This window comes from Microtus pennsylvanicus, chromosome 7 (assembly GCF_037038515.1).
Source record: "Microtus pennsylvanicus isolate mMicPen1 chromosome 7, mMicPen1.hap1, whole genome shotgun sequence".
NCBI classification, from domain to species: domain Eukaryota; kingdom Metazoa; phylum Chordata; class Mammalia; order Rodentia; family Cricetidae; genus Microtus; species Microtus pennsylvanicus.
This window is the reverse complement of record NC_134585.1, coordinates 109,625,535-109,649,573: the sequence shown is the minus strand read 5'-3', so window position 1 is coordinate 109,649,573 and position 24,039 is coordinate 109,625,535. Positions and strand designations below refer to the sequence as shown.

The 24,039-nt window shown below is 45.6% G+C and overlaps 1 protein-coding gene across 4 annotated transcripts in view; it reads right to left on the bottom strand.

Moving 5' to 3' along the window:
• Window positions 1-12,791, bottom strand: part of Cttnbp2nl (CTTNBP2 N-terminal like) — a 50,344-nt gene extending 37,553 nt beyond the window's left edge. The window contains exon 1 of one of the 4 annotated variants that reach the window (XM_075981699.1): window positions 12,711-12,791. The gene's annotated coding sequence lies outside the window, so the exon portion shown is untranslated. Of the gene's footprint in view, window positions 1-578; window positions 1,035-12,448 lie in introns of those variants that run through there. The other 3 variants (XM_075981701.1, XM_075981702.1, XM_075981700.1) reach the window with 3 other exon arrangements.
• Between the last annotated feature and the right edge of the window lie 11,248 nt (window positions 12,792-24,039).

Below are 24,039 nucleotides of genomic sequence, written 5' to 3'. Positions count from 1 at the left end.
GTCAAGAGCAGAAGACCAATAGCACGCAGGCAAACACTAACTAAGCTATTCCAGCAATTTCTGCCAGTATATGGGCAGAATTACATAGCACAAGGTTTTCAGAAAAAGGCTGTCACTCATTTGAATCATCGTTGCCAGGTTTTGGGCGCGTATGCCATGCTATACTACAGGCTATCGGCTGCTCTGTTTTCCAAGTGAGCTGTTACTTGTCACTGACACCATCCATGAAGTGACTTTGAAAGACAGGATCATGCCAACCAGATGCCCAGCTTGCTCTTTCCAGCAGACCCCTCCAAAGCCCAGTCTGCCCGAGTTTACCCCCACTCTGTCTAAGGAATGAGACAATCTATGAATCAGAAAGAAAAACCACTTGTGCATACGTTGTCTGGACAGATCCCAGTGCCGGCTGACAGTGCACTAAACTTCAGAGTTTTCTTTAATAAAAATACATAGAAACACACACAATAAAAATGTTACAAATATTTCAATGCCCTGGAAAAATAAGCCCACTTAAAGACTAAGCATGAGACTTTATTTACGTGACGGTAGGTGATTTCAAACAAGCTTGCTCAGCATACCTGTCACAGGCTCCTTCCCGCTTCTCCAGCTAACAGCTGAGATTGTAAGTCTTCACTAAACAGACTTCTCTCTTGTTTTTTTCTGTCTGTCTTTTGAGGCAGTCTTACTACATAGCCCAGGCTGGTCTGGAACTCACTATGTAAAGCAGGCTAGTCTTGAACTCAAAAGATCCACCTACCTCTGTCTCCCGAGTGCATGCAGGCCTCCTTTTCCTTTTTGAGATGGGGTCTGGCTATGAATTTACCCCTTTGCTTCAACTCCTCAAGCACTGAGACTAAAGGTGTGTCTGGCCTAAATGTGACAACAATCAGGAGGAGTTATGGGTATCAGGGAGGAGGGAGTGTATATGCACACGCGGGCTACACCCCCCTCGTTCACACACCCAAACAGCCTCCTAAACTGCCCTGCTGATTCTGCCTGGGAAATACATTGCTGCGATCTGCTCACTTTGTTCCCAACCTTCCTGTCTCTGAGGAACACCCAAGCTCCGCTCATTCTGGTTCTCACTGTGTTTCCTGCTTCTCGACAAAGCCTGCGCCCTGGAACTGAACTAATTTTGTAGGACAACAGGCACAGCTGCCCTTTTACTACAGAGAGACGAGGTGGCAGAAAAAGAAACACCCCAAACAGCTTTTACAGCCCTGTAAGTAACAGGGCAGGGCAGGGCAGGGCGGGGCAGGGCGGAGCACAGGTAAAATGTTTAGTATCTGGGTGTATCAAGGGAAGGTTTACTCTCTAAGTAGTTAGTAATAAGGAACATGGATTAAAAAAATCAACATTTTAGATGAGTCTTAGTTCTTGACAGTGTGACCTCAAAAACAAAAGAAAAAAGAAAAAATAACTCAATTTTCTAAAAATTCAGTTATTTTACTAGGAGATCATTTTGTTATACACTCAAATAATCCAATTTAAATAACTCATACTTGGGCTAAAACTGCCTCATAGGCCATTCAGTGTGATTTTGGAATCAGTAATTAGATATGACCAGATATATAAAATAAATTTGTTCCAATTATGTAGCTTCAAATATATTTGTATAAAACCAAAATATGGGTCAGTTACTTCTTAAAACTCAAAGAGATAATACACAAACATAGGCACTTTGAATCTGTCCACTAAACAGTACACTACTTTAAAAATCCAGTGTGCACCCGGGCACGGCTGTGCAGACCTATTATCCCAGCACCTGGGAAGTGGGAGGCAGGAGGATAAAACATTCAAGGCCAGCCTGGGCATGAACGCCTACTGGAGTCAAGGCCTGCCTACATTAACTGAGACCTTTCTAGAAACAAAATTAAAAACCAAAACCAAACTAAACCAAACCAAATGACAGAAAACCAATATACATGAGATATTAAGAAAATGAACATGAAACACTGTTTAAAGCTACCAAACCTAAATGTGGGCACAGACGCACGGTTAGGAGGTGAAAAGTACTGGCATGTTAGACTATGTCAAAAGATTAAAAACCTCTGCTCCTCTCTGGTAAGACAGTAAACAATTCTCCAAACAGTTCCGCCCCCTTTTAATGTGTTTTAGGGGCTGATCAGGGAAGAAGATCATATCAACATGCTTTAACAAAACAATTTTCTGGTTTGTTTTAAAAAGCGGTTTTTAGAAGCTGGGCAGTGGTGGTGCATGCCTTTAATCCCAACAGTAGGGAGGCAGAGGAAGGCAGATTTCTGCGGATTCGAGGCCAGCCTGGTCTACAAGAGCTAGTTCCAGGACAGGCATCAAAGCTACAGAGAAACCCTGTCTCAAAATACGCTCCCCCTCCAAAGCGTTTAAAAATTCCTAACGTCAAGGTGAAAAATACAATTTCATTTTAAACTATTAAGTAATATAAACTTAATTAACCATACAATAAATCAAGCTTTTTTTTCAGCTGAAGATATCATTACAAGACTATTTCCATTCCTATATGTTAATGGGCTGAGCCCTTACCCCACACTCCTGTTGACTCTTAAGTCCAGCCTCTGAGAATGTGATTACACCTGAAGACACAAGGAACGCTCCCCCTCCCCCACCTTCCTTTTTTCTTTTTCTCCAGGACTGGTGGTTGAACCGGGGGCCTTGAACTTGTTAGGCAAGTGCTGGACCAGTGAGCTATTTTCCAGCCCCAGAGACTTTAGAGAGGCAATTAAGTTAAAATGAGGTCACCACTACCTGCAGCATTAGAGCGAGAGGAGCGAGTACTCCGTCCTAATGAGATGTCTATCAGACCTCTCCCCACAGGCTCCGGGATCCACATGGAAGAGGAGGTGGACAGGCATGAGGCAGAGGAAAGGAAGGCTCTAAGGCGACAGTCATCCAGACCCAACAGGACGGATAAACAAGACTAACAGACTCCAGCAGCACCTCGAGACCTGTGCAGGTTCAAGCAGGAGAAAATTTCGGCATGGAGAAAGGAAAGTGGACACAGGCCCCATTCCTGGTCTTTTTAGATATTTGCAATTGACACCTGATGTGGGGGAGGGGAAAGAAAATGTTTTCTCCAATGGAGTGTCACTGCTTACAACAGCCATACCCCAGGGCCGGCCCAGGAGTGGGTGGCCAATACAAAGTAGACTTCATGGTTTTTTGTGTACTTTATTTTTGTTTTGATTTTCAGGATATTTTTTATTTTGTTTACACAGGAGAACGAACATGAAGTTGCAAGGCAGGAAGTTGGGGGAAGGGAAATGATATGATCAAAATAAATTGTATGAAAAAATCTCAATAAAAAAGGTCAATATAATCCTTAATCCAATAAGACTAGTATCCTTAGGAGTGAAAATTAGTATACAGGCCAGTCAGGGCAAAGTGCAAGGCAGAGCGCACCCTAAACAGAACAGTGGGCTAAACTTTTAGCCAACAGGTGAGAAAAGACCTTTTTATTTATACCAACCAGTCTGCGGCCACATATACTAACCACTTTTTGTTTGTTTGTTTCCGATGTCCTGGTTGGCCTGGAACTTGTTATCTAGACTAGGCTGACTTAAAACTTTCAACAACTTTGCTGCCTCTGCTTCCCAATGCTGGGGTTACAGACATGTGCCACTAGGCCTGGCTCACTTCTACTCTGAAAGTGCACGGGAACAACCAGACCCGAGCCTCCTGCCTACCAAGTGTCACACAGCACTGCATGCCCTTTCTCAGACAGCGTCACCTTTTTTACTGGCCACGCAATACACAGCATTACATTAGATAAAACGTACGGTTTGGGAGAATGCTTTAGAGATTGTACACTGCAGGACCCTCTCTCTGAATTAACGTGAAAGACGTCTGAATAATAGGGAGCTGTCACGGCACTGGGGGATAGAGACATTTATTTACTTAACACTGAGGAGCTCAGCTGGTGGTGCTAAAACTCCTCAAGGTCAGCATTAAGACACTGGAGTACTCCTTTAAGGCAGATTCAAGGACTCTCCCCGCTTATGCTTCCTATGAACAATGAGAACATTAATCACCACTACCTCAGCATTTTACAGCATAACTTTTGGAGAATTCAAATGAGAAATAAAAAAAACAATAAGCATTTATTGGGCTACACATGAATGTGTGCCAGACATTTCTAAGGACCTGACATATATTATCACTATCTTGGTGACAGAAGTCACACCCCTCAACAACAAGTCACTGCAATCCCAGTTAAAAATGGCCAAGCTGAGGCACTGTGGCTGAAGGACTTGCTCAGTCTCATAGCCAGTATGTGGAAGAAAAGGGATTTGAACCCAGTAAACCTGACTCCAGGGTTTTCTTGAAAACCACTACTCACAGCTAATCTCACTTTATCAGCCTTAGGTGATGGGGCCTCAGAAATAATCTAATTCAGCCCCTCATTTACAAACAAGGACTGAGCATACGGCACAGCTAAAGAGAACCAGGTCTAGCACTGCGCATTACAATTTATTATATTTACTTATTTGTTGTGTGTGTGTGCGCGTGCACGTGAGCATCCCATGGCATCCGTGTGGAGTTCTGAAGACAACCTGCCAGAAATGGTTCTTTACCATGTTGGGCCCAGGACTGACCGCAGCAAATGTCCTTACCCACTGGGCCATCCTGCTAGCCCTACTTACTCATCTCTGAAATCTCGTCTACCTCGCTCTTTTGGACACTGTGATTAAGTTTTGGTTTGGTTCTTAGGGTCTTCTGTGTGTGTGTCTGTGTGTCTGTCTCTCTCGTTATTTCTCTGACATGTTGTCAGCAGGAGTACATGTGTATTGAGGAGCAGCTGTCTGTCAACAAGCATCTCTCCGTCTGTTTGAGGATGCCAAGACAAAGCTATCAAAAACAGGCCTTCTGACTGGGCATGGGTGCACAGCTGTAATCCCAGCATGCAGGAGACTGAGGAAAGAGGATTTCTACAAGATCAAGGCAAGCCAGGACTACACAGTAAGACCCAGCTTCCAAAACAAAACAAGAAGCCAGGTCTGTTTACCTGAGTATCTGTTCACACCCTTTCACTTTTCTCGCCCACAGAAGACCATATAATTTTAGTTTCTGGAATGGGTGTGAATGAAAATTATTAAGTTTTTTTTTCTTTTTTGGATTTTTCAAGACAGGGTTTCTCCGTAGCTTTTGGCTCCTGTCCTGGAACTAAAAATTATTAAGTTTTAACAAAACATTTTTCATTGTAATTTTAAGAAAAGACACATATCTTTAAACATCAGATTATCAGAATTTGGTTTTCATACTTGCTAGTTAGTTTAAATGAAATTATAACAAGATTCTAGTCTAACATGTCTATTTTAGCTATCAGAGTCCCCCAAAATTCCACTCTTCTGACAAAACCAGAACAAGGGAACAATGGTTGTGTAGGTTGATTTCATTTTCAGTAAGATGTTTCATGGGCCACAATTCTTGAGGCGGCCTGGATGGAAAAACCCTCAGTAGCAGCAGGAGATGAAGTCACCAGCTCCACAGGGATTGCAGAGACACACCAGCAGTTTGGAGGACTAACCGCCACAGTCACGGTGTCTGAACTGTGCTCGCGCCTTTCCCTGGACTCTGAAAACCTCCACACGAGCCTAGTTTTAACAATCTGTTGCCACCTGACTATTATGAGCAAGCAGCAATGTCTTCTGCTCCGGTCCTTCAGGGGAAATCATCCTCATGGGAGACAGTGCTCTGAACCGGAGAGAGCATGGACTTTGGAGCCTGACAACTGGGGTTTCAAGCTGCCTCTGGTCCATTTAACATCTGAGCTGTAGCTCCTCATGTAGAAAACAGGATGACATACATTCTAGCAGGAGGCTGTGTGGACTCCATGAGCTAGTGCCTGTGGCTGTCAGTTCTCACTCTGCATCAAAGAACATCCAAGTCCAACTACTGCTGTAATTTAGAAAAAGACGCACGGGAGAGAAAGGAGCCATGGGATGGACCTCAGGTGGAGGGCTTTTTTTTAAATTGGGGCAAACTGAATGGGAAAAGGGGGTGACAGGGAAGACTGGTCTCTGGGGACAGAAGAGAAGGAGGAGAGGAGGGGAAGGGAAGGGGGGAGGGACAGACAGATGGATGGGGAGGGGGAGAGAAGGGGAGGGGTGGGAGGTGGGCAGGGCCCTTTAAAAGGGACTACATTGAATGAACACAGGAGGTGCTCTTAGTGGCTACAGCTGAGGATGTATACCCCATGGTCAGGCCAGTACAGATGCCTGAATACTAACACCTACAAGGACAGGACATTATTTTATTTATTTATTTTTTCCAATAGAGCATCACTGTCTATCTTTCACGTGTCTAATTTACAAATGAAAATAAATGTATTTATTCTTTAACCCAACTCAGGAGGTTGACCTGATCCAAGGAGGAGAGGGCATCTCGAATTCCCAAAAGTGTCAGTTTAGGGACATGTCCCACACATGTCTAAGCCTATGATGATAGCTGAACACTACTTGGGAACACGGAAGGACACTCCTCCACCTCCACCAGCCCCTTGAGCAGTCTGCAATGGAAAGGAAAAGCGTGTCTCTGCTTCTAGTGAAACTGTACAGCGTTTAAACAAGTTACAGCTTTCAACTTGTAATGGCTGAGAAACGGGGCTGCTAAAGCTACCACAGCTGATTTTGACATTAAACATGTAATAGCCACGAACCCAGCTCTGAACTCTGGAGCAGCTATCCCTCTCTATTTTATCAATTCATCCATTTACACATCTGCTTACGGGTTTCGCAATTCTGAACTCTGTGGACAGCTGTTCCGTCTGGTGGAAAGAGGAGGAGGAAGCGGGAGGGATTTACGCACAGTGACTTGGAGACCGATTCCATTTAGGGAGCTTAATGGGGAAATAATCCAAATCCAGCAGAGGTTTAGAGACTCGGTGACCAATGACAATGTGGTCAACAGAAACAGGGATGTTAGAACGGGAACTGGTTTTAGTGGGGAAATGATGACTACAAAATGAGACATGCTGACTAAGAACCAAGCAGCCCCCCAAGAGGAACCTGTGGGAGTCGGCTAGTGTGCTGAGAGGCAAGGTCTCAGGAAATGGGCTCCTAAAGAAATCTATTTTGGTGTCATTAATCTAAAGACAAAGGGTAAAGCTGACATACAGGACCAGATCTGTGTCCTCAAATACTGTCAGTTAAAATGAGACTATAGCCTGGCCTGGTGGCACAAACCCAAAACCCCAGCTACTCGCGAGTCCGAGACCAGAGGATCTCAATGTCAAGGACTGTCGTCTGGACTACATAAAAAGTTCAAGCTGGGGCAATTATTTAGTGAAACTCGGTCTCAAATTTTTTTAAAAAAAAGGAAGAAAGAAAAAGGAGGGGTGGGGACACAGCTCAGGAGCAGAGTGTGTGCCTGCCATGTACAAGGTCCTTTTCCCGGGTGGGGTAAAGAATAACTAGACTGCTCTGCTTTCACTCCCGTGTACCAATACCAAGGACTAGCTAGGAGAATCAGCAGCACGGCTTCCCTCACGCCTTCAGCAGCGCTCTTCCTGCCACTTCCCTGCCGTGCTTTCTATACCTTTTATTCCTTCCTATCTGCAATCCCTATCTATTTCCCTTCTTGTGTGTGCATGTGTGTGCACGTGCGCGCATGTGTGATGCTTGGATGTGTGCAAATGTGCATGCAAGTGGAGGCCAAAGGTCAGCAACAGGTATCTCCTAAATTGCTCTCCACCATATTTTCTGAGACAGCCTGTCACTGAAGCTGGAACTTCCTGACTGGCAAGGCTGGCGGGTCGCAAGCCCCAGGGATCCTCTGATCGCCGGTCCCCCAGGGCTGAGCTCACAGGCTTGCAGCTGCACAGGCTGTGCTTGAGGGTGCTGCGGGTCAGAACACTGACTCCTCAAGCTTATGCAGTCAAGCACCTAACTGACTGAGCCAACTCCCCAGCCCCTTATGCCTTGTTAAAGCAACTTATTCTCTCTTTCCTTTCTGCCCTTCCCCCATCTCCTGGGCTCCATACAGGGCCCCATGCTTTTAAATGCCCACTAGGCTAAGAGTCAGGAGTCTCAGGGTTTTGTCTCTAAACTCCATCATCTTGTGATCCCTAATTTTTCCTTTCTAGTTTCTATTAAATTTACTAACAATCGTGAATACATATGTATATACACATATGTATATATACATACATAGTGGCTCTAACAAAATACCTTTACCGGCAAAGGCACGCTTAGATGGGACGCTCTGGCTCTGCACTTGGCTCATCTTTTGGATCCACTTTTCAAGGAGAGGCCGTCTTATAGCACTCTTTACTTCAAGGATGTCTGAAGTCCTGTCTTCAGTCCCCAAACCCTTGCCCTTGCCACCCCCCACAGTCATTCTCAATTTCCCTTTCTCGCCCGTTCCTAAAATCTTTCCTTATTTTTGGACTGACAGGGGAGGTAGCCTTCAAAAATAAGGAAAATACTTTAAATCAAAATTACCATTGAAAAATCTCTTAAATCTTATAGAAGACACAACCCATGCAGTAAGCACAGCACCCACAAAACCATTTATAAAAGATGCAGGGTGGCAGCATTTAAAAAGCAAAGCTTGCCAGGTGGCAGTGGCACACGTCTTTAATCCCAGCACTCAGGAGGCAGAGGCAGGCAGATCTCTGTGAGTTCGAGGCTAGTCTGGTCTACAGAGCGAGTTCTAGGATAGTCAGGACTGTTACAAAGAGCATACCCTGTTTCAAAAAAACAGGGACTGGAACTAAAGATGGTTGTGAGCCTTCCTCTGGGTGCTGGGATTGAACCTGGGTCCTCTGCGAGAGAAACAAGTGCTCTTAACTACCGAGCATCTATCTCTTCAGCCCAAATCATACCTATTTACAGACAAATTTAAAACGAAGCCAATCAACAAACACTATTCCACTTCTGCTTACGGAGACTATTTAGTGTCTTTTTTCTTCTTTCTCGCTTTCTTTTTTGACTAAGGTGGTCTCAAAGGACAGCCCCCTGCCTCAGCCTCCAGAGAGCAGAATGTGTGCATGATAAACTTCTCTGACTCAAATGCCAAGTGCTAATGACTTTCCTACATGACACACCTTGGTAGGTTCACAGTCAATCTTACATTCCGATGTGTGAACTTACCGAGTTGCCTCATGTAGGAAACAGCCATTGAGAGAGCTCTGAACTAAAAGTTGGCACTTGATTTCCAGTTACTGACTGAAAACATTCAGGAATTAAAAACAGCTTTTAAAAGCAGGCTGGCAAGCCGCTCCTGGGGGCCAAACCCACAGACCACTATCACAATTTTCCTATATAGAAATAATCTCTCTCCCTCATGCCACTGAACATCAGTTCAAAGGCAGCCTCTAAGAAATACCACAGAGAGCCAAGAATTCAAGTTCTGGTTAGCAAACCAACTGGCAGCACCGTCAATGTGATTCTGACTTGGTACAAATTCCTAACAGACTAGGGAGATGGTGTTAAAGTCCCCTGATGTCCTGTGCCGTTGACACACTTAGTGGTAAGTTAAAGCACAAAAATTAAAGCTCAGGTGGAAGGGCCGAGGTTCAAGCCCCAGCACAGGGTTCAGAGAAAGGCACAACAAATTAATCAATGAAAAATCCACTAAAAAACAATTAAAGGAGGCCTCTTTTGTAGTTTGGGTTTCTATATATTATATAGTATATTAAACAAGTGCTTTTAACCATACTACATAACCATACTACAGCCAAAAGCAACTTCAGGAGGAAAGGGTTATGTCATCTTACAATTCTCCAATCACATTCCACCAATGAGGAAAAGCCAGGGCAGGAACGCAAGGCAGGAACCTGGACAGAGGTACTGAGGCAGAGACCACAGAGGAGTGCTACTACCTGGCTTGCTCAGCCTGATTTCTTACATCACTCAGGCCCCCAGACCCCTTGTGGCACCACCCACAGGGAGCTGGACCCTCTCATACCCATCATCAATCAATCAAGAAGATGCTGCACAGGCTGTCCCACAGGCCACTGTGGGGGGAGCATTTTCTCAACTGAGATTCCTTCTTCCCAGATGACTTGAGCTTTGTGAAGCTGACGTAAAACTAGCCAGCATACTCAGAAATTGAAATAAAAAATAACCAACAGTTCCTACTGTGTTCTCCAGAATCCACTTCATCCCCATCAGATGAGATTTCTATACATACATAACTTTACAATGACTACGACTCATCGTGTTTGTAAGTCTGGCTCAAATTTCATAACAGAAGAACAAACAATACCTCACCAGAGATATTTTCCCATAGGAAAGTCAAAATTTTAGTCACTTCAGATACGGCAATTCCCTATCATATCAGATAAGGAAGAACCAAATTACATGAAGACATGAAGACAGATGTTTCAAACTAACAAGATTTGCCATATTTTATCACTTTATGATCTGTCTGGTTTGATCCTTCGGTGAGAGTTTTAAACTAAACTCAGTGTTCATATCAGGTACTGTGGAAGTTACCAAGAGCAGACTTTATGTCCTCAAAGGATAGTTTAATGGAATCCACTAAACACACGCGCACACACACAGACACAAATTATCTGTACACAACACCTTTCGCCATCTAACATGACCAAAAAAGACACTGAGAAGGCAAGAGGAAAGAGCTCCACCAGAGTTGAACACAGTAGTGCCAGCTGTAATTCCAACACAGGACATGGAAGCCCCCTGGGCTACACACATAGCTTCCAGAAACATGATGAGACTGAATGCCCCACCCTCAATTTAAAAGAACAAAACCCAAAACAAAACCAAAACACCCTCAGGATGCAAAGGTATATCAGACAGGTCTTTTTTTATTGTGTCAAAACACAAACGGACTTTATTTTCTTTTCCCTCTCTGTTTATCAAGACCCTGGCAATCACTGCTCCTTGGATTCCTGAAGTCTTCTACCTTAGTTTATTTTCTGTTCTCTCCTCATGTAATAAGATATATCTTTCGGGGATTTCCTGTTCTGCTTCTAGATTTTTTTTTTCCTCCTGCTATTGCTGGGATAATGTATCCTTCCCGCCCACAGCAGTAAACTGTGTTTGCTGGAGAGGCCCTGAACACAGTTTCTCCTTTGTGCTTCCTTTCACTACATATCTGGAAACAATCACGGAGCAGATCTGCAAGCCCCCAGAGTGGCTCAGAAACCTTGGAACCTGACTATTCAAAAATAATTACCTTCGGGAAGTCTCCTCGGAGGTTAGCGACAACAGCCACTACAATCACCCTCTGTGACTGCAACCGGGCATCTCACAGCTACCAGCTATAAATAACCAGTAGTAACGCAAACTCGAGATTAAACTTTTAAAATGCTAAAAATATGGGAAAATTAGTAGGCGGTACTGCGAGCCATACCTGATTACTGGAGATGGGATGACATTAACATCAGGCAAAAGGCATTTGTACTTTACCATTGATGACTTGAGCAAGTCTTCACAGGTACTCCAGAGACACTTAGGTAGTTTTACATGAGCACAGAATTCACCAGGCCTTTATTTATCCTCTCTGAAACTGAAAACTACCTTTTATTTTAATGCTCTAAATTTTGGTTGATGATGCTGGCATGGCAGAATCACATCGCAGGGGTATTGGTTTCCTTTGAGAGTAAAACCCCACTATAAAAGAAGGGCAAGAGAGTACTCAAAGGCCAAAGGACCAGATTAATCATAAACCTAGCCAACTGAACCTGAATTTTGTTCAAATACTTCCTGTCTTTTGTTTCAACCTGCCACACACCTTCAAGGTTAACTGCAGTCTCCCTGAGCAACGGACCAGCCCACTTCAAACTGGGAGATGGGGATTCTTAGTGCAGAGCCATTTATTGACTCCTTAACACCGGTTCATTTGAAAATATGCTTTTATTCACTGACTGTCAAACAATACACACTGCATTCCTACCCACACAAGGCCAACTCTGCTGATAGCTAACACACCCACCTCGCTAGGAAATATGCGGATGCTTTCCTATAGAGTTCTCAGGGAAGAAACCGGGTGGAAAGCAAAACCAAAAGGCAACACAAACCTAAAAACACCCTAAAAGCTGGCTTCTCCCACAACAACTAGGAGGGTGAAGAAGGTACAAAGGGCGACGGGAAGGAGGTAATGTATGATTTCACCTGCCACATTCTAAAAACGTCCCGAAGCCGGGCAGTTCTCAAACACTGGATCCGAGGGGATGCAGGAGCAATGCTGAGCATCAGAGGCTGGGGGATGGGACGGGCTAAAAAAAGGGGGCAAGGCCGCTATGGCTGTTGGAAATGTCTGTCTGGGTCCAGTCTTTTTTCTTTTTTTTCGCCCATCCCTCATAAGGAAAACGCCGTTTTTACCTTATGCAGAACACTAGTCTGGTTCCACCCTTGTGAGAAAGGACAGGTGTGAGAAGGGCTGCCGGAATTCGTGGGGGTCTAATATAGGGGGTGGGGGCTGCAGCCTGGAAGACTAAACCCACCGTCCGTCTCCGAGGCTGGGGCTGGGCACGACGTACCGTGGCGTGAACCGGGACAGGAGGGGACCCCTGCTGAGGGGCGGATGCTAGCGAGAGACAATGAACAGCCGCGAGGACCCCCGAGGATGCCGCGGCGCCTCCTCGGGGAATCCCGGGAGCTGGAGGCGGCGGCCCCGCCCCCTAGAGGACCAGCCCTACCGCGACAGGGGCCGCTGCGGGAAGCCACCCACGCTCCGGGCCACGAGGCTCTCTTGGGGACCCGGCCCCCAGCACCGCCGGGCCCACAGCCCGCGCTCCGTACCTGGTCTCGGCTCTCCGGGATCCTTCCCCGCCGCCGCCTCCGCCGCCCGCTCCCCATCCCCAGCCTTCCAGGACCCGCCCCCTCATCCGCCGGCGGCAGCGACTGGCAGATGCTTCGGCCAATCGAAGCTTCGTTCTTGCGTCCCTGCCACCAATTCGCGCAGACTGGAGGCGGGGCTTCTCCAAAGTCATCCCAGCTCCTCCCGGGGCCCCAGGATCCCTTTTGTTTGGGAGAGCCAGGCTGGGATTGAACTCGCGTCACTTCCGGGAGGAAGTATCCTCCTCAGACCGGCTGGGGTCTGCGCTCGCTCTGTCCCTCGTCAGGTTCTGCAACTTTCCCTCTCCAAGGAGACTGAGGGGCAGGGCTCTGGGAACACCTTGAAGTTGCTTAATTGGGTTTTAATCCAAAATGTGAATAAGCCAAGTGAGTTTTAGCTTCTGCTTTAGAGTTAATTATCGAAATCCTGGTAACGTGGCTTCTTTGCTCTTTCCTCTTGCACCGACCTCTGGGTGTGGTGTTGGAAGCAAGGGCGCAAAGATAAAGATGAAGCGCCGGGAGACCACCCTCATAACCACATCACACACCAGGTGCACGGAAGAGTTCTGGTGATGGAGCCCCTGGCCGGAACAAGCACACGGTAAAGGAGGGCGTAAGCCCTGCCGACCTCCCTTTCAGGCCGGAGTCAAATAATTGCAAACCATGCGTTCTTTTCCCACGCAATGCTTGCTATTTGGCTACATGGGATGCTCTTGTATGTTTGGGCCCCGTCCTATCGTGGGCAATGACGTTTGTATCGAAGCTGAAACAAAGAGCAGTTGGACGAGAGGGAATGGCTTTCCTTGTGAACACACGAATGTAGATCTTAGTGACAGCAAACCCTAGAAACAGGACCAGATAACCTGCAGGGAAGAGACTCCCTCCACCTGAGATAAGAGATGTTGGTTTCCTTTTCCGTAGGCTGCACTTCAGCCCACAAGTGATTGAGCTGGATTAATAACCACATTGTTTTAAAGGACGTGTAACAAGTACGTACAAGAAGCCGAATATCTGCCGGCGGTGCTGGCGCACACCTTTAAGCTCAGCACTCACAGATCTCAAGGAGTTCAAGGCCAACCTGGTCAACAACGGAGTTCCAGGACAGGCTCCAAAGGTACACAGAGAAAACCCATCTTGAAAAGCCAATAAATAAATAAACAAATGAATAAAATAAAAAAGAAGTTGCCTAATATTTAAAAGCACAAATAATGAATTACTCTGAATACATTATTCCTAATCTTCATAATTAATTCTTTGCAAGAGGAATATTAGAGACTTAGTACACCATAGCCAGCCGTTCTCAATATGTGGAATGCAACTCCTTTGGCAAACCTCTATCTTCAAAAATATTCACATTATGATTCATAACGGTAGCAAAATTACAGTTATGAAGTAGCAACGAAAATAATTTTATGGTTGGGGGTCACCACAACATGAGCAACTGTGTTAAAGGGCCACATTGGGAGGGTTGAGAACCACTGCCTTAGGCAAACACAGTCCTCAAGACAGGTGCAATTTACAGTCTGGTAGCGAGATGCCAGCCTGTGTAATCATGATTTAGAGTAAATAAAAAGGTATTTCTCGTCATCACAGCTATGTTCCTCCATATAATATTTGTGTCAGTGCTGTGTGAGAAGTCTGTCTTGCCCTGTAAGGTGGTCGTCACTGTGACCAATTTATGATGAGGAGATAGTTACAAAACCCAAGAGAACCAGAGGAAGGTTATAAAGTTAGTAGATGGTAAAGAAAATTACAAGAATAAGTAACTCCAAACCTATGCTATATTCTGCTAGCCATCCCACCCCCCACTCTCACCAGGTGGACCTGTCCAGGGGCATGGGTAGTGAGTGATTCAGAACAAAGGCAGCAACTCCATACCTCCCTGGCCATTACAGGCTTGGGAAGGTCAGGGAGACAGCACGTGTGGATGCTCCAGCACAGCCCAGGTGCTTTTGGAATGGCGAGGTAGGGCATGGAGAACTAGCTTCACAAAGAAAGACAATCCGGTTGGATAGGGTGGTGCACACCTGTAATCCCAACATCTGGGAGGTGGAGGCAGAGGAGAATCAGGAATGCGGGACCTCTCTTGGCTCCATGGTGAGTTGTAGAGCACCCTGGGCTATAGCAGACCTCTCAGAACAGAGCACAGTGTCTGAGGTGGTTAAAAGACACCGTATTCTGTACAGGAATAGTACCACAAGCTTGAAAGGAATCCATTTCCTCCTCCTTCCTTTTGCTTGGCCTGTGGGTATGCGTGGAGGAAGTGTCTCATTGCCAGACAATGAGGCAGATGTGGGACAACAGGCTATTTTTCTGCTCGAGTCTGACTCACTCTAAGATTGGCTCCAGTGAATCAGCTCTCCCGGCCTCCCTCTCCCTCCCTTTGTAGCTATTAATCCACCATCGCCCATTCTACTCCAAAGCTGACCTAATGGAAACTACCGTGTGACCCACATCCTCTAAAGCAGTGAGCAGCTCCTCTGATTCGCCGGGTTCCTTCAAGCCCATTCCTGAGCAAGTGCAGAAGGGTTCAACAAGGATGAGATCACCCTTGCCTTGTAAGATTCAGAGTCCTGGGAGGGTGTAGATGGCTTTCAATTTGTCACCCCGGAGGTAGTGAACAGGCAGGGCTTTTGAGCGTCTGATAACCTTCAGCCTTCAACGGAAGGCTTCAACAGTGCCAGTGAGTTCTGGGATCTTGTGAATAGATTTAGGGTCTTGGTATAGCGAGGGAGAAAATAGGCTCATGATGTCTTAAATAGGTATACCACATTATGTCATGTTTTGGTGTATTGTTTTAGCGGCTTGTCAGCTGATATTTATTAAATGGTTCCAGTGTGTCCGGCAACAACTTTATGTTGTTTGCATGCTGAAAGATTGCAGTTTGGATCAAGTTTTTAATACAATGGCAAACTTTGTAGGTAAATGTTCTAAGTTTCTGTTGCTGGCTTGGGAGGCAATGACAGAGTAAAAGAGGTTAGACTGGAAATGGAAAAAACAACCCGGGATTTGATGCTGCTCTGTCATAAGCTGTTGTAACAAATTACCAGGGCGTGGATGGCTTAGGACAACAGAGCAGATGCTCTCCCTGTCTGGAGGCTAGAGGCCTGCAAGCGAGCTCTTCTGGGGGCCGGGAAGGCAATCCACCTGTGACTATTGTGTGGCTCCAGGCAGTCTTCGGCACTCCTAGGCTACAGTCACATCACTGCAGACTCTGCTTCCATCACCACCTGGCTGCCTTCCCTTTGTCTCGTGTTCCTACGTGTCCTCCTCTTTCCTAAAGGCAGTGGACATGTGGGAGTTAGAGACTGCTCTGATGTGGCTGTTCCCCCACCCCCAGTCTCCGTATATAGACCATGTTGGCTTGGGAATCATGAATAGGTGGATTTATAAGCATGTACCACTATGTTTTGCTTATCTTCATGACATTTATTATCTTCATGACATTTGCAAAGACCCTGTTTCCAAACTAGTTCACATTCTGAGATTCTGGGTAGACAGTAACTTCTAGAGGACCAGCACGTACAAATCTAGTTAACAAAGTAATCTTCCCCACTTAATTCTAACTCCACTTTGGTAATTAGCACGAAAGAAATAGATGGATTATTAAATATCATTACATGCTATGATTGTCAAACCATTATATATATATAATATCTACATATATTATATATATATATATATATTCAGCATTGAATTACTATTAAATTATGTGCCAGGTGCTGTGGACTTAATTTCCAAAAAGTATCTGTGTCAGTACCCTGGGAAGAACATTAATGTCCCCATTTTGCAGATTTGGAAATTGAGCACCAATAGGTCCCAGACTGAGGAATCTTGTGGTCCATACAGAAGTGCACCCTCTTGATTACTATGTTGTGTCCTCTCTCCACCATGCTCACTAGGTTAAAGAAATAGAGAATGCAGCAATGCCCTTTTGATTTACGGGGCCAGCAAGAATAGCTCAGTGGGCAAAGGCACCTGTTGCCAAGCCTGATGACCCAAGTTCCATTCTCGGAACTCACATGGCAGAAGAATGAACTTCTATGGATTGTCCCTTAATTTCGACACTCAAAGCATGGCAATGCACACACACACACACACACACAAATGAATAAAGGCAATGACATTTGTTGATTTATGGGACCTGGAGAGGTGGCTCAGCAGTTAAGAACATGGACTACTTTTCCAGAGGACCAGGATTCCATTCCCAGCACCCACATGGTGGCTCACAACTCCAGTTTCAGGGGAACTGACACCCTCTTCTGGCTTTCCAGGACACCAGACATGCACATGGTGCACAGACATTCATGAAGGCAAAATATTCATACACATAAAAAGTAAAATAAGGGCTGGATGGCTCAGTGGTTAAATGCACTGGCTGCTCTCCCATAAGTCTTGAGTTCAATTCCCAGCAACCACATGGTGGCTCACTACCATCTACCGTGAGATCTGGTGTCCTCTTCTGACATAAGGTCGCTGGAGCACATATACATAAGAGCATGCCTATAAAATAAACAAACAAACATAAATAAATAAATCTTTTTAAAAAGGTAAAATAAAACTTTTAAAAATTTTAAAAAGATTTATGGAATACTTGGGGCTGAGTAGTTCTCCTGCAGTTATGTGTGTAGTTTGAACTAATTTTAAAACAAGGGCAGGGGGCTGGGGGCTCAGTGATAGAACACCTGCCTATCACAGGCAAGGGTCTGGATTAGATCTCCCAACCAAATAAAAACCAAACGAGGGCAGCAAGAGAGGAGCAAACAGTGAGTGATGATGAAGCATAGTAGCCGAAGTGTGGGCGGTTACCCGAATCCAGCTTCCTCACTTTTAAAATGAGATGCTCGCCTCTGCCCCAGACACCAGTCTGTGACTTTTCAGTAAGATGATACACGTGACACTAGCTCATCACACAGACGTCCACATGGGATTTTGTAAACCACCTAGAGACCTTTTATAAGTCCTTTCTCCTTGTGGGTCCCAGCTCTCCGACTATACACCCGGGACTCTATAATAGTCTGGAGTAGTCTTTTAGCTGTGGCCCAGAGCCTGTGAGGTGTCGCTGGGTGAGCTAGAAGAAGCTGGAGTGACTGCCAAGAGTGTCCTACCCACTCCAAAACCAGACCCGAGAGGCTCTCTAGCTCGGTGCTGGGCCAAAACCGAAGGGAAGGTGTTTCATTCCTGCTCTCTCATTCCCCTCGCATCTTTTGTCCTCATGAAGGTCTTTCTGGGCAACACTTAATCCTTCTCTTCTTGCAGGGACCCGAGCGGCAGGGCAGCAGGAGCGTTCTGAGATTTTTGGGTGTGGCCCTTACCACTTTCCCGAGCTTATTGCTCCCTCTAGTGTCCACTGTTGAGTCCTGCAACTGTCTGCTTCTTTCCCGGCGGTCTCCGTGATGAGCTGATGGCTTTTCCTTTTATGGGTTGTAGGCAGAAGGCACATCAGGTAGGGGATTCTAAAGACCTGCAGGCAGTTCAAAAAGCCAACTCCAGGAACAGATTACTTATTATTATTAATTAATTTATTTTTTTAGCTGGACTTGGGGCCAGTGTGGTTACGATAGAGGCGGAAAACCTTTATCCTTGATTGCGGTGGAGGTAGATTTCAGAGGAGGAAGAAACAAAACAAAAGAAAACAAATATTGAGTGTTTACTCTCTATCAGACACGGGGCCAGGGCTTTTGCATATACACCTTGTAGTCTTCACATATCTAATCCTCATAAGCACTCTGAGAGGTAATTGTTATGACTTCCAGCCCTTCAAGGGAAGAAGCGTGTTCAGAGAGACTGCTTGGCTCAAGGTCACGTGGTACCAATGCAACACCTGTGCCAGTTACTACGTTTCCATTTCGCACCAGGTGCATCGTGCGGGTCCTCATCCCAGCAAAGCTTTAACGTCATTCAGCTGATAAGGCAACAGATCTCAATACTTTAAAAAAGGAATAGCTAAACAGCTTGCCCGGAGTCACAGCGCCCTTCAGTCTTTTTTTTTTTTTTTTTTAAAGAAAAAAACCCTAATTAAGACAGTCTGTTATGTTAAATCTTTTTTTAAATATTTATGAATCGAACTCGGGTCCTTTGGAAGAGCATGCAATGCTCTTAACCACTGAGCCATCTCTCCAGCCCACCCTTCAGTCTTCTATTGCCTCACAGTGCTGTTGGGCGACAGAAGTGGGTCCCTAGACTAGGTTGGTGTCACTTGGAGGATTTTTGCGTCGCTGACTAAGGTCCTTTCTGAGGACCAGATAACCAGTGTCATGTGTTTTTTCAGATCTTTCTCGAGACCTGAGGCAGGAATGAAGAAGTTAAGGCAGAAGTGCCTGGGTCTTCACGACAACAGTGAAGTCAGGAAGAGCAGCCAGAGGACTCGGGTGAGATCCCCATCTTCCCCTGAGGTTGGTGTGCCAGGGTGCAGGATTCAGCTCTCACAGGGCGTGAAAGGAACGTTAGAGGGGAAATTCCTGGAAATAGAGAAATTACAGGGTTCTCAAACCATCCCGCGAGGTTCCCAAGAATCTGGATTATTTTTAGCTCCTCCTCTCAGCCTTCAAACGCTCATTAGTCACAGATCTCTGGAATAACGCTTCGTGTCTCTGAGTGAGTCACACACTTTCCTTCCCACTGTCAGCTTTGAGATTGTTAACTATTATCACTGCACATTTTGAGCAATGAGCCGGCAAACTGACTTTTTTCTTAATTCTCATTTCTTTTCACAGGGTCTCACTGTAGCCTTAGCTGTCCTAGAACTTGCTGTGTAGACCAGACTGGTCTCAGACTCGCAGAGATCAACCTGCTTCTGCCTCCCAGGTACTGAGATTAAAGGAACACACACCCCCAATTATTATTTTTAAGTGTAAATTTTGTACAGTTGGACAGCTGGGAGAAGGTAGTAGTTGACTATATATATATATAGTTGACTATATATATATATTTATATATATAAATTTTTAATTTTTAGAGTCTCTCTCTGTAGCCCTGGTTGTCCTGGAACTCACTCTGTAGACCAGGCTGGCTTCAAAGTCAACAGATATCTACCTGCCTTTGCCTCCTGACTGCAGGGATTAAAGGCATGTGTTATCACACCTAATTGGCTACATATTTTATGTTAATTGCCCCTTTGCTGTGTGTGTATGTGTGAGTGTCGTACATAGGATAACCTCAGGTGCTGTCCTCTGGTACATTGTTAAGCTCCTTTAAGACTGGGTCTATTGCTGACATGGAACTTATCATCTAGTCTAGTCTGGCTGGCTGGCGAGTCCCAGGGAGCCTTTGGTTTCTCTCTCGGCAGCAGAGGAATTAATTGATCATAAACCACCACATTTGACCTCGGGTCCTCACGCTTGCAAGGCAGGTACTTTACCAACGAAGCTGTCTTCCCAGCCCTTTCTTGCCTGGCTGCCTTTCCTTTTCTTCTTCCCATGCCTAGGCGAAATCCCTTTCTGTCCCTTCTGGGCTATGGCCTTACAAAGAGGTTAAAGATGGTCCAAAGTCTGGCCTTCCCTTTCTTTTCTCTTTATCCCCATCTTCTTCTCCACACATGGCCTGACATTAAGCAGAAAATCATTTCCAAACTAGGGCCAGAGACAGCGCTGCTCCACAGTTTTGATTTGATGAGAGCCAATTAGGCATTTCCTCCAGTCTGTTATTTCAGCTGAAGCACCACGCAGTTGGCTGAATGGGTCCTTGTTGCTCACGAAAGGGAGACATATTTGTAGGAAAAGTAATGGGCCGGTTATGGCTGTTGGCTGTACCGTCATTTCTAGGCAATTTTCTGGTAAGTGCCCTTTGGCGCAAGCACATGCTGGAGGCATCTGTCCCTCCAGTTCCTGCTCACTGCTCTTGTCGGGCCATCTGACCTGAGCAAAGTGACCAGGATTGCTGCTTCTTTGGAAAGAGTTTGTATACTGCGTGTCCCCCTTTCTTCTGGCCATGCGCCTTCCTTTCACTTTAAAAACTACCACTCAGTGCCGATTCCCATTACAGCAATAACCACCACCTCTCAGCTTGGGACCTGGAACACCCAGGTCCCCGCGTTAGACTTGTGTAACTTGCTGACCCCAAGAAGTTCTGCTTTCTTGCCGCCACACGTGCCAAATAAAATAGCTCAAACCCCACTATCTCACACCATAATCGGGACTCACGCTTCCCAAAGAAAATAACTGAAATCATTATCTTACATCATGATCAGACCTCCTCCAGATGGAAGGGACAGAGAGCTCCAGCCAAACTGGCCATAAGGAAAGAAGGTTTTTATTGGCCCATGCGATGGAAAAGTCTGTGGAATCTGACTTCAGATGTGGCTTGATCTAGCTTCTCAAGAATTTACCAAGGTCGAGTTTCTCTTTGTGTAGTTTGCGACTCTGTCTCCTGTGTGTTGGCTCTGTTCTCCATCATACTTTCTTCCTCCTCAGCCACCAGGCACCTTGGGTTCCATTCCATGACCTGCTACCTTCAGCAGAAGGATCGCCTGCTCTTTCCCGGGAGACAGAAAAATCTCACTGCGTCTCTGGCTGGGCTCTGTCCATATGTTCATTCTTTTTATTTGCTTGCTCGTTTGTTTGTTTCAGATAGAGTTTCACTATAGAGCCCAGGCTTATCTTTAACTCACAATTCTCCTTTCATGTTCTAAGTGCTGGGATTACAGGCACGCCTTGTGCCCAGCATCTATATAGTCATGCTTGTACTGGTGATTGAGGCCAGGGGATCGCAGCTTTCATGGTTTGGTATATGTCGTGGCCTCCACTGGGAGATGTGAATCAAGAATGGTAAAAAGCTATAACCTCAAATGAAGTCAAAGATAGCTATCTATCATCATAATCGTCTGTCTCTGTATACCTACCTATTGCCTGCCTGTCTGTCAATCATCTACTTATCTGTTGTCTTGTCTATTTACCACTAGCAAGAGCGAGACTGGATGCTTTGAAAAGCAAATCATAAGTGTCTGCTGTACGCTGAGGGGTTGTCTATATTTGTTCTCACGGGAGTCTGAGATTCAGTCTGCTATCCAGCAGTCACCTGATTCCTCACCTTGTCTGGAATTGGCCTTGGCCAAGGTTTCCTTGCTGTAGATCCCCGGCATGATGTTTAGGCTCCCCATCCTTATTCTTTGTTGTCCAGAGGAGACCCGTTAACAAGAGACTGGTGTATAGCTGACTTTTATGGAGGATTTGGGGGCCCCAAATGGAAAGGGAATTGGAGATAGATACTATGTTGTTGGATCTCTTATCCCAGCTCCCCCAATTCTCTGTGAGTGGCTGTCATTATTAAAGGACCTGGTTAGCTAAGATGCTTTACTTGTTTGTTTGTTTTTTCCCCAAGACAGGGTTTCTCTATAGCTTTGGAGCCTGTCCTGGACTAGCTCTAGTAGACCAGGGTGGCCTTGAACTCACAGAGATCCACCTGCCTCTGTTGGGATTAAAGGCGTTTGCCACCACCGCCTAGCCTAAAAGATGTTTTAAGGAATAGAGGTTTTTAAAGTTGAGGTCGTATCTTAGCTTCTCTTCTCCTGCCTGACAAGAACAGCTAAAGAGAGGAAGGTTTCGTTTGAGGATGCAGGGCATCATGGTGGGGAAGGCACGTGGGCAGGATCATGGCAGGTAGGGTGATTGCATTTAGTTAGGAAATGGAGCATGTGGTGCGCAGTGTCTTTCTCCTTTCCCCCTTTTATTCAGTCCAGACCTCTAGCCTATGGGGCGTTCCCCCTACATTCAGGATGAGTCTTCCCTCCTCATCTTAACACCGCTGGAAAGCATTTTAAGAGTCACCCCTAGAGCTGTGTCTCCTAGGTGATTCCCAACCCAGCTAAGCTGACAATGGAGACCAGTCACCACACTCTGCCCCTTGTCCGCTTCACACCCGAGCACATCACTTTGCCAGTGTCCTTCCACTGAGATCCTCATACGGTCATAGTTAGTAATGCAAGTAGACTTAGTACATTTAAAAGGTCCCCCAAAATCTTAGCAGTTCTGACATTGTTCAAAAACCCTCCAGCTCAGTCTCTTCTGGGACTGAAGGCAATCTCACTATTGTAAATTCCCATTAGATAAAGTCAAAACAAACCAAAGCATGTCCTTCCAATATACGACAGCACAGAAGTAAATATTGCCATTCCAAAAGGAAAGGATAGAAACACAGAAAGAAAGGCCAAAGAAAGACCAAAGCCAAGCACGGTAAGCACCAAATCTTACAGCTCCATATTTGGCATCTGGGCCTCATGATGGAATCATCTGGGCCCCATTGTCCTTGCTTATCCTGTTTTCCAGCTCAGCCCGCGATAGTACTCATAGGCCTGTTCTACTCCATGTTTGAAGCTTTCTTTGTCGGTCACTTTCCCAGCTTCATGCAATGGCTTGTCAGGGCATCCTTGTAGAGAATCTGGTCCATCACATGTTGTCTGGCTTCAACAACTTTCTTAGACCTTGCCTTGGTTTAAGCTTTCATAGTCCCCTAATGATTGTATTTTGCTTGGCTACAAAACCACACCAACAATGCTGCTAAGTTCTGCTGCCAGCTCAAGTCTGACCCCTTTCTGTGATGCCACGGCTGCAGAGCCTTCTATGTGCCCTGATGTCTAAGTCTGAGAAGATGCTTCCCTCTTCATTCTCAGTCCAGGCTCTCTGCTTTGGGATGAATTTATATTTCACACAAGGTTGGGGGCATCCCTTCCTCACTATTCCGATGAACAGCAGGAAGTTTCTTTTAATTTTCCCCACAAGCCTTGCCTGCAGCTTTAAACTTGCTCACATGTTCTTCCTCACCAAACTGGACACTTTTCTTTCTTTTTAATATTTTATTTTTATGTGCATTGGTGTTTTTCCTACATGTATGTCTGTGCACTGCATGTGTGTCTGGTACCACTGGAAGCCAGGAGAGGGCACTAGATCCCCAAGACTGGAGTTACAGATAGTTGTGAGCTGCTACGTGGGTGCTGGGAATGGGAGTCATCGCTTCTCTTCACTGCCAAGACTCTCTCTAGCCCACAAACTGCACACTTTTGTATATTTATGCTCTCTTATTGTGTAGCTCACAAGGAGTTTTAAGCAATAACCGTGTCCCACCGAATGCTATGCCGTCTTGAAGTTTCCTTCAGTAGCTTAGGCCATTAGCTTTCAATTGAGACTCATACAAATTTCCAGCACATGAACTGGAAGTCATGTGCCGCAGGGCAGCCAGACCCCGCCCCCAATATACAACACAGATAGTCTTTAACCCAGTTCCCAATAGTCTTTATTCCCCTCCGAAACCTTGTGGGGATAGTCTTTGCTGTATGCTTCCTGTGGGCATTCTGGTCTCC